We start from the raw sequence: 11580 nt of genomic DNA, 5'->3' as shown, positions 1-11580 counted from the left end.
CACCCCCGACATACCGAGCTAAACCAGAAATACTAATTGATTAGTTAACCGGGAAACCGGTTAAGGGCTCGATTAGGTCAACAAGAAGTCAGTTCGGCCAAAGTGTAGCCTTGAAGAAGAAGGAGCCGACTTCCACTTCGGCACGGCGGCCGAATGAAGCAATGAGGCAGTTTTCCATATCTCACTTCGTCCGATAAGGAAAGTGAATATATTGTAATCTTAGAACATGTATAAAGAAGGAGAGACTTCTCCATTGTAAGGCATCGAAAATAAAATACAATAATCGAGTTCTTTTTTTGTTCTTGGCAATAAACCCTAATTCCTTTGAGTTCTACCTCTTTACTTTAATTCGAAGGCTTAGATCTGTTTTCTAGAGATATAACTCTATTGAATTTGTTTCCCTCCTCAAACAAATTCATTGTGGAAACCTAGTTTCTACACACATGAGGCATGGCAACGCTAGTTTGGATATTTATTGCTAATTATCAGAAATAGTCTTAAACAGTATTAGAGCATCTACAAGAGAAAAATTCTTCAGCGTTGCTAAAAATATATATATATATATATATATATTTTAATATTTAACTAATGAAAAGTGGACAAGTATAGAAATAACCTGAGCAACAATTTTACGTAATCATTTTAAGCATCAGTTGTCTCTCTTTCTCTCTCTTTCTATTATTTTATTAATTTTTAATAAAAAAAATTTGGGGAAGTAACGCAGAGCGGAGATGACCTTAGATGATGGAGTACTAGCATCAATTATAATCATAAATATATACTCTTGAAATATTATTATAACCTTCATAGCAGAAGATAAGAATTGGATTACGTACGAAACTCAATCAACAAGATAAACTTAAGCGACATTCAGAAAGATCTAGGGTAATATACACAATCCTACTTTATTCTACAACTGCTTTATTCCATCACCTCAGGCTACCCTCTTTCACAGTTTCACTTGATCTCTTTCAACTAGCAAAAAAAAAACAGCAAAATCGGATGTTAATTGTAAGTTGTTATGCTAAACGAACCAGCCATAATTCACCATATCTCTATATTTAAATTATAATTAATCTACAAATATACATCTTTTAACACTTTTTTACATAGCTTTCGTGTTTTACACTCTAAATCGAGGATTAGGAAGAAGAATCCATTTACATGTTTTTTAGGAAGCTTTTGTGTCTTTTGTATATGCGTTATCCAAGAAATTGAAAACGATGACAGACATGGAGGGAGAAGAAGAAGCAAGTGAAGAGCAATGGACATGAGAAGAGGGAAAATGAAGACAATGATGTAGAGATGAGCGTAATAGTTAAATTGAGGTACTTAGAGAAAAATTATGCAATACGAGTTTTTTCCACCAGTGTCGTCGCTGTCTTCTTGACCATTGTATCGAAAATGTGATACAAAACAATCCTAGAAGGACACTTAATTTACAGTTGACGAAACAGTTAGATAGTTGAGCAAGGGAAGTCAAGTAGTATCCAAATTGTGCTTTCTTACAATTGTTCACACAATTCGAACTTCATATATATTTAGTTCATGTGTGTTGCGGTTTGCCTTCTTCTATTAGAAGATGGACCATAGCTTTGACGACTTCATTGTGGACAATACCTGATTTCTGAAGACCACAAACGTGAAGAGAGAGGAGAGTTTAGTCCTGAGCTACTTGCTTAACCAAGTAGATCAAACAAAAGGATTGAACCTGTAACCTCAGGTTTTCGGATGAGATCCTTGAGAATGGAATGGAGGGTTAACCGGAGATCTTTCACCAAAACCGCGGTTTGAGCCGGTGCTGTTAGCTTTAACCACCCATCAATGGTGACTGATCCACTCTGAAATGAAAGGGTAAGACTTAAGACGTAAAAGATCTTTCAGCACATAGGAAAAACCTAAAGCCATATATAGAGTATCAATCAGACTTTGGCAAAGAGTCTTAAGACGTAAAAGATCTTTGAGCTCAATGACATGGTTCTCGACGTTTGAAAAATGGATTCGCTCACAGCAAGACATGATTAACAGTACCTGATGATGAACATTGACTGAGCCGCCAAAAAGTAGAATGGAGAACGGAGAGACAACGGTTGTATCTTTTAGGTATACCAATTTCTTTGTTTCGACCTACAAGAACAAATGAACGTTGAATGAATTATCTGTGATTAGCTATGTTTACAAATCAGAGAAAGATAAAAACTAAACCCAAATGCTCTAAATGAAAAAAAAAATTCACCTTCTCATGGAAGACAATGAAAGGGTATTGAAACGCTTTGCAGTTTTTGTTTATAGAGGTTTTATCAATATGAACTTCTCGTTTGCCATCATACCATACTGCATAACGCTGTGTTTCTTTTGCTGGCTTTGTTAAACAGTTAGCTAATCCCTCTGCAATATTAGGACATAGTCCCGCGCATAATATAGCCTGTACAAAATTGGAAACTTAACTCAGGTACAACATTTTGAACTTTGATTGCAACCAGTAATAAAATCATAGATGCTTAGTAGAAACTACAACAAAGAAAAGTGTATTACAAGGACATATCCGAGCAGAAGAGCACCAGATGTACTTTACCTTAACAACTTCAGGTTCTTGTGAATACATATTGAAAGGTTGAGTTTTTTCAGAAAACCAAACATCAAGATTCTCCTTCATTCTCCCCTAAGAAAAAAGAAGTTCACTACTGATCATATCTCATTAGACAAACATGGGCTCTACTGCGTTGATGGCATTGTATTGAAAACTTGAGAACAACCCTAATATTGTTTAGTGCATGTGTCTTCCATAAAAAATCATCAGACACATGTTGTTTAAGCGTATGCGATGTTGTAAGATAACTTACCTCGCCTGTATTAGGAAGATTGATGAGCCCGATGTCCGCAAGTAAAGTGCCAAACTCTATTCTCAAGTCACTGTTATTTGTGAAAAAGCAGTAAATAAGACGTCAAGGATGAAGACAAATGATGTAAGCATTTTTTTAGTCTAAAAGGAGTTTCAGCGTCCTGTTGACTATCCTAAGACGTATGTTTAAGTTATTGGACAAGAAACGAAAACAAGATAGTTTCATTTTCCGTTTTTAACAAATAACACTACCCAAGATTGAAAGACAGTGAAAAGCATGTTAGATCATGAACAAAGTGAATGATGCGACCTTTATCCCATCCCATCAAAGTACTCAGAGGTTACAGGATCTAAGTACAATGTACCTTATCGACTGCATCACTGAGCTACTTAAAAAGTTTGAATCGCAGAACCTCTGTGCAGCTTGCATTCCTTGCTGAAGACATCAAAAACACATAAAGATGGTTAGTTTGGAGAAGATCCTAGATTTCTTTTACTTCTTGGTGATTTCCATGTATATATATATATATATATATATAACAAACTTTGGACAGTAAGAGGCAGCTTGAGATACCCTTTTATACCATACCTCATGCAGTATCTTCAGCCATTTTTCGTATGAAATCATCATAAGGAGGTGATCAGATTGTCTGTCATTGTTGTTTAAATTACTCGAACTGTCCAGCTTATCAGACAAAAGAGCAAGTTTCACCCGATCGACATTTTGCTTCTAAGAAAAGAAAAGAAAAGATAGAGTCAGTTACGAACCTTCTTGCCAAAATAGGCAAGTTTTAGAAAAGGAAAAAACTTACCTCATCTCTGGGATGTAAAAATGGCGATTTGCAGCTCAAGAAAGCAGCAATGGAGAGAATAGGTGATAAGCATCCAAAAATGGCACCATATAAAAGCATCTGCATTATTTTAAACGTGTAGTGATTATATGAGGCTAGATGTTGACATAGGTTTGAGAGGCCTCTTTTCGTTCAGCAATAATGTTTCTGAAGCAAACCTTTCCAATTGGTGTCAACTCTTCATCCGCATCAAGAGCACCGACCTAAAAAGTCAGGGTTTCATAAAGAAAGATCAGCACAGGAAACTCCAAAAGGTGTCTTACACAAATAGTTTTACTGAGTGGTACTAAAATTAGAGGTTGAGAAAACATAAAGTAGAGGGAATTATAAGTGTAACAAACTCTAAAAGACTATAGTTTAACAATGGAAATGTGGGATTGATTAGCCACACTGCAGGACAATAGCAACACATCAACTATATATCCAAGTGAAAGGTCTCATAACTTTTGGATGTATCATGAACTTATACCGCTTACAAAAATAAAGACTTCTATTTCAATACAAGTTCAAGGTACCTTGTGCAACGATGAAATTGCAGAGTTTATAGCACCTTCACTAGGAGGTTCCAATGCCTAAAGACAGTAAGTGACAAAGAGTAAAGACGATGATATTGTTACTTCTTTTGGAACTAAAAGTTGGTGTCACTTGCCTTGTACAGAAAAGGCTTAATGTGACCCAAGCCAAGCAATTTGATTTGTAAACACAGCTCTACTAAAGGCATCCGCAGAATCTCAGGAACCTAGCCATCAAGATGGCACCGGTGAGTTTAAGGGCAAAAACCAAGTGGTTGAGATTTGAGAAACCAGAGAAGAAATGTCTAACGTCTAAAAGAAAGACACCTGGTAGGGACGCATAAGCTTCTCAAACCTATGTCGTGTGTACAACGAAAAGCAATGTCAAGGTTTGACACGTCCAGCTCTTCCCATTCTTTGTCTTGCATTTGCTTTAGATATCCAATCTTCCACCATTCTTGACAATTTCTGTGATAATATAATAATTGAGCACAAAAATATGACATTTCAGAGACAAAACACAATAAATTAATAGATTAACAATGTGTCATAAAAATAGAGTTTATATATCTATGTCATTTAGAGATACAAACTAATAGATTCTTAAATACTGGAGATCAATCTTACAAAACGGTTTCACAAGGAAAGGGAATTTGTAACTATTACTAAAAATGGGAATAATTCATTTTCAGCAAAAGTTATTCAGCTTAAAGAGGATTAAAAGGAAGGTTTCTCATCCTTCTAGCAGTATAGCTATATTCATCTATCATTAACTTACTATACAAAAAGTGACATAAATCCACCAATAGAGAGTAAATTTGTATTTCCCCATAGAAAGTGTTAGGTTCCTAAGCTTTTTCTGAAAAAGTGCTAGATAGCCCATCATCTTGATACTTTTGCAATTTACTTAAAACAGGAAACAAGCGTAATAACATTGGATGATAGTACAAACATAATCATAGAAGGAAAATGTTATCTGATTGACTAGCATTTGGAGTACCTTCTGTGGATTATAGCGTTTTTCCTTGTGTTTTCCACTGTCAATCACATATACCACATCTTCAACTGTTAAACTGGTCTCGGCAATATTTGTAGCTACGATAACCTGAACATAAAAGACGATGCAAAAGGAAAAACAGATCGGCTTTGTGGGGTGTTATGGAAAAGATCTTTCACAAAATGGGATGCAGCACTCTTATGATAAACAGTTGTATTTTTTTTTAACTGTAACCACCAGTGGTGTTAGTTATTTTGCATATCACCTGATTCCAACTAGTAGTGGAGTACTAAGGAAACAAAACAGTTGCACAGTAGATATGCAATAGCAAAAGCACTAAAGATAAAGCCATTAAATTTTCTCATGTGGAAACAAACGGATCAAAAGTGACTGCTAACACAGATTCAAAGACCAGCCATAGAGGAAATGAGAAGTACCACAATATATGTCAAATGATATTACCTTCCGTATGCCTTTAGGGGGGTGCAGAAACACCTTTTTCTGTTCTGAAGATGCAATAGAAGAATGTAGAGGAAGAAGCCAATCTCCAGAAGGTCCACGAAAACGATAGGAGGCAGCTAACCTATTGAGTAGCATGTTAATTTCTTGCATTCCCTGTAATTAACCAAAAAAAATGTCATGCTGAAAGCGATAGATGATTCATTCTCGTTCAACAGAAAAATATCTCAGTATCAGCTTACAGGCAAAAATACAAGAATGGCTCCTTCCTCACAAGTGTCGTCAATGTGGCATATCAACTCTTCAAGTAGCTCGTAGTCAATAATATCCTCATTCAAACTTTTCTGCACAGCACTTGCAAGTTATTTGGACTTAGGATAAGTAGGTGGATCAGAGAAACAAAGGATCCAACACGAAAGATACAGTACCAGATTTTTTCGAGTTTGGTCACTGTAAGATTCATAATTACTAGATTCATAAGACAAGTTAAGACCGTCCTCTGAAACCAAATAATTGTCTATCCGGCCAGCCAACATAAGATTTTCAATTAGCATTGTAATGTCTAAGTCTCTAAGAACTAAATTCCAAATTCTTTTAGAACCTTTTGTACCATATATCCTTTGATAGTACCAATGATAAAACAATTCATGACAAGTAGTATCTCAACTAGTGGACTATCAATGTTACCTTTTCTAAACAGAGACTCTATTCAGGTATTGCAATCTGTCTACAAGTTCAACTTCTCTAGAATTTAAACTATCGGTAATTCAGTTATGGTATTTCACCTCTATTTAAATCCCAGAACTTGTGCAACAAAAATGTTACTATTTATCTGAATCGTAGTACTGCAATAAAAAGTAAAAAGAATTGATTTCTTGCACAAGAGTTTACTAACAAAATAGGGGACGTACCACAAGTTTTCTCAGTAGAATTCCAGTTGTACAAAACAGCAGCCTTGTTTTGTCACTCCTGAACAAGTACACAAGGAAATAGCAATATGTCCAATGAAAATTTTCTTCAACCAGATTTGAAATTATACTAACAATCCATACTGTAGTGTCGCAAAATGCATATGTTACTGAAGCCAAAAACACAGTATAATGATGATGATGCGAGATTATGTCGCAAAAGACATCATGAGGTTTCCACACAGAAGACAATAAGTAACATTCATATATATACTTTTAATTCTATTCCACCAAAACATAGACCAAAAAGAATAACTTTTTTCGTCATCCATTTGAGGCCCAAAACGATAAAAATTCATACAATGAAATGGGAGTTCAATTAAAGAGGCAAACCTTGCACTTTGATGACGAACTTGATAACCAACCAAGGAGTCATTGAAGCCTGGAGGAGGTTCACAGCGTTCATCAGCAACTCTTTGAGCAACAAAGATAGCCTAAACCATATAACCAGTCACTTACAGAAACAAATAGGAAAAAGAATATAGCGCTAAGCTAATTGATTAACAAGAATCAACGGATCACATTTTATATCAGTATAAACCAAAACAAGCAATTCCTGAAAACATAATGTCTTAACACCGAGATACTCACTGCTAACACCCGAGGTTGTGTGCATATAATATTACAGTATCCACCTTGCCCTGAATCGATCATATCATCCAATATAAATTGAGGAACCTGAAATAATGTATCAATTAGAAATGACTCATAGATTATAACAGGATATACATATTCAGTAAAATAGGAAGCAGCGACACTACATATCAGGGCGCAACTAACAAGACCAAACCTGCGTAGTCTTTCCAGAGCCTGTTTCTCCGCATACCACCAAGACATCCTTTTCTTTCAGATTTTGTAGTATGTCATTCTTCACTTCTGATATTGGAAGAGCAGCTCTAGTTTTCAACATGCCCTACAAAGAAAAAAATAGGATTACTAATGAAAGTTGCAGTAACAAAAGTTTTACCATGCCGATAAGATATCAAATTGCAAACTTAGGCTTTAAGCATATAACTGCAACTTATAAAGTTAGCTATGTTAACTACATTCTTTAGCCAGGGCCAAAACTCGTGTTCAACCATAAACAATGATATATTACCTTGTACTTATGCATCTTCTTCTTGTTTTCTTGTTTTCTTTTGAGAGAAGAACATTCAGCTTCCATGGAAGTGTTTCCTGTAACATATCATACTATAGATTATACTTCCTGAGTATGATTCTGGCAGTAAAATCCAGTGTTATATTAGACGATCTGTGACAAATTGAATCCAAGAAACATACTTTTACCTCGATGGTTAGATTTAAAAAGATCAATGTGATCATTCTCTTTGACACAGGCGTCTACCATTGGAAGTGCACCATGTATGCCACTCGAAGAAGTGGACAAGCTGAAATTTTCTGCCTCAAGCAATCTGTCAACAAATTTTGCTCTCCGTTCTTCTTCTTTGCTTTGTATTCCCAACGATTCCGCTGTTAAAGCTCAAAGCAACTCTTTTAAGAGGTTATCATAGTATTGCAACCATTTAAGGCCAGAACATATGAGTGCTGACACCCAATATATGTCTAAAGAATTAGCACATAATTATGTCGTTCTTCATCCACTCCAGTTCATATGTCCATACAATTTCACTCAAACTGATGATCTTTTAAACAGACGCAAACTTTGAGCAAATAAAATCCAAAACTCCAATTCAAACTATAGTTTCTGTAGAGTTACCATGGTTTATTTATAGTCCCACAACTCCTGAACTAATGAGAATCAAAACATAAACCTAAGCTATAATAAATTAAGTCAATCAGTTGAATCTTTTATGGACATTGCTGGAAATCACAGTGCAACTTTTGTTTAAATTAAAAAAAAAAAGAGCAACTTAAGAAATTCACCTTGTTTCCAGACCAAAACTAGAGAGGCATAAGGCTCAGTAATTGCAAAGTGAACAGGCAAATCGGAAAAGAGCTTATGGAGAGCAAATGCCGCAACTCTGTTTTGTGCATCCTGTCACACACACGTGCACAATAATTAGCATGATGATTAAATGGTTAGTATATAAATGGACAAATTATTATTTCCAATCAACAGAGTCCAACTTAGATAAGGCTCATAACCAGATCCAAAACTTTGAGCAACGTTGTTAACCAAAAAATAGTGCATTGTACTTAAGGAATTAGAACTATCTTTCCAGTAGATATTTCCTAACAACATTTACTTACAAGAGCCTAACTCGCACTTATTTAGCATCATAAAAGATTATCAAGTGTTCAAGTAGAGATCAAGTAAGTACCTCTATTGATTCGAAACCCTCAACTTGATGAGGAAGTAGAATAGTTACCAGACCCCCGGCTTGTCTGCTTTTACCCAATCCACTGGATTTACGCATAACACTTACGGTATATGAGATATTGCTTCCTTCCCCAGTTACTTTATTGAACTTTGGCGCGATCCACCCTAATCTTTGACACATCTGATGGAGCAATGCCTTTGGGATCCTTTGCGCTTCACCCTATTAAACTTATACATGTTATAGATATAACCTTACAGAAGAATCAATCATATGTGACAAACTGACTAGAACAAACCAAGATGAGAAGAGCGCAGCACAAAAAAAAGTTCAAACTTACAAAATGTAAGTAGAGAAGGAAAGTGACAAATGTTAGAACTCAACTGCTTGATCATAATGGCAAAGTGACAAATGAAAAGCATCAAACACCTATTACTTGCAATAGTATTTTCTAAGCTAAACGGTATATCTCCATAAGATCTTGTTAGGTGAAGAGTTACCTTCTTCCAGATACCCTCTAGTTTCCCAAGATTTTTCTCATTGCATAGTTCTCTCATAATTTCCTTCTTCTGTACTTCCAGGAGTTCATGTGGAGAAGGTACATAAGACGGAGCATCTTCTATGAACAAATCGCCAAGGTTTATGTCATCTAAAATATCATTCGACACAACTGATTCTTGTTTCGAAGAAGTTAAAGGAAGAGCTTTAGGTTGAATTTCCTCAGATATACAGCTCCCAACAGGATTTGCATCCAAGGTCAAGTCATCAAACAGCTGAAATAAGACAGTATCATCATTTACTGACTCATGAACGTCATCAGGCATGGAGGATGTTACTTCTTTTTCTGTAGTCTTCAAAAGCTTGTTCGCGTTGAAACTCAGATTCCAATATTGCTTCTGATGGCCCTGGAAAACAAACACAGATAAGCTCATGACATACTGCACCAAGTCATTGACAGATTAACAACTAAATGGGTTAAACTCAACCAAGATCATTCATCTCTTGCTTGAGCTTGCAAATGGCTAGGCCTGCTTGTCTCTGTCCTTTTTATCACCCTTCCTCTTTGCTTTTATAGCATTTAATCTTTCTAAACAATATACTTCGGAAATCACTTCGAAAGGCCTTGGACCAGATACCTAATACGGTAAGCAACAATGTTGGTAAGTGCTCAACTAAACCTAACTAATATATATCACTACACAGTGAGACAAATAAATTAATAAAATATCTCCAAGACTTGTAATGCCAAAACAGACTAATCATTAATTAATAAGCTTCACCCACGTGTCACAACAACAATTCATGATCCAATTTCAAAATCCTCCAGATGTTCATAGTCTACTAAGTAGCCTGATAAAGAGTTGAGTTGAGTTACCTCCTTGCTGGAGCCAATGTTATCTTCCTCATCATCCGATTCTTCCTGAAAATATAGTTCAATGAGCAAATTTTTCCAATCCATGAGATCAAAGTAAAAGGCTTTTGGAAAATGATTGAAGCATTCTATGTTTTGGTTACCTCTTCCAGTCTTTTCATGTACTGACGGATCCAATCAGCTTGAGATGATTTGCAAGAACTAAGAGTATCTTCATCTTCATCTCGCTTGCTCTTTACTCGAACTAAAACTTCAGGTTCAGGCTCCTCCTTCGTGACCTGTACTGATGATGATTCAGTAGAACAGACATATTCCAATCTTTCTTTGATTTCGATATCACCTCCACAGAACGTCCTGAAATACACATCAACGGGAAGTTACAAGCGTCAATACAGCGTTTAATTTCCCCGAGAGTATTACAAGAAACATACCTGTGTTAGGAACTCGAGAAGCTCCGTTGGAATAATTCACTGGTAACTCGTGACTCGGCAAGTTCAAACAGAACCAATCAAGAGCAGTCTCAAGCGTCGTCGTTCCATCCTTAAAAAAAAACAAACAAACCACTTTGGTATTACAAATCGCCTCAAAAAATAAAAATAAAAATGGAGAGATTCTCGTGTATGTTATTGAGTTTCTTTCTCTTCTGAGTCACGGAGAGCGACGCCGTGACCGGAGAAGGGGTCCGGCGAAACTTGAGTAAAAGTCGCCGTAAATGGTCTTCGTTTTCCGGCGAAATCAGAAGCTTTGGGGCTTTAGATGGTTTCTTGTGGCCTGAATTAGGTATTGAAGAAGCGAGCTCGTTGTTGCTTTGTTTTTTTTTTTCTGAGGTTTCTTCTTCGGAGCCATTTTTCTCTTCGTCTTCCCCGATCACTAGTGGAAGAAGAAGAAACTGTTCATTTTCCAATTTTTTTTTTTGAGTTTTCTTTCTTTTTTTTAGGGCTTTTTTTGTTTGGAGCCAAAATTTTAAAGAGCTTTTCAACTTTTGCCCAAATTTTATGACTAATCTTTCAATTTGCCAAATAGTTTTAGAAAGTAAAATATGCAACCCAATCAAAATAGGGTGTTATATTGCAAAACAAAATTCTGCTCGACTCAAAAAAAATATCATGAATTTTTGTATTTAATTTCTTCGTGAAGTAGTTGTTAAATTTTTTTATGTATAGAACATAATATGCTTCATTTTGTAAACTAGAACTTTGTACGAATTTTTTTTATAATTGTAATTTAACATTAGATTGATTATATAGTCTATCATAATTGCCAGAATATGTAATGATTTTAGCTTGTTTTATAAAAGAAT

At 35.7% G+C, this 11580-nt stretch overlaps 1 pseudogene; it reads right to left on the bottom strand.

Annotated features, from left to right (window-relative positions):
• On the bottom strand, nucleotides 1335-11126 carry LOC104750226 (annotated as a pseudogene).

The sequence above is a fragment of the Camelina sativa genome, chromosome 16 (genome assembly GCF_000633955.1).
Source record: "Camelina sativa cultivar DH55 chromosome 16, Cs, whole genome shotgun sequence".
Taxonomy (NCBI): domain Eukaryota; kingdom Viridiplantae; phylum Streptophyta; class Magnoliopsida; order Brassicales; family Brassicaceae; genus Camelina; species Camelina sativa.
This window is presented reverse-complemented; position numbering and strand designations above follow the sequence as displayed.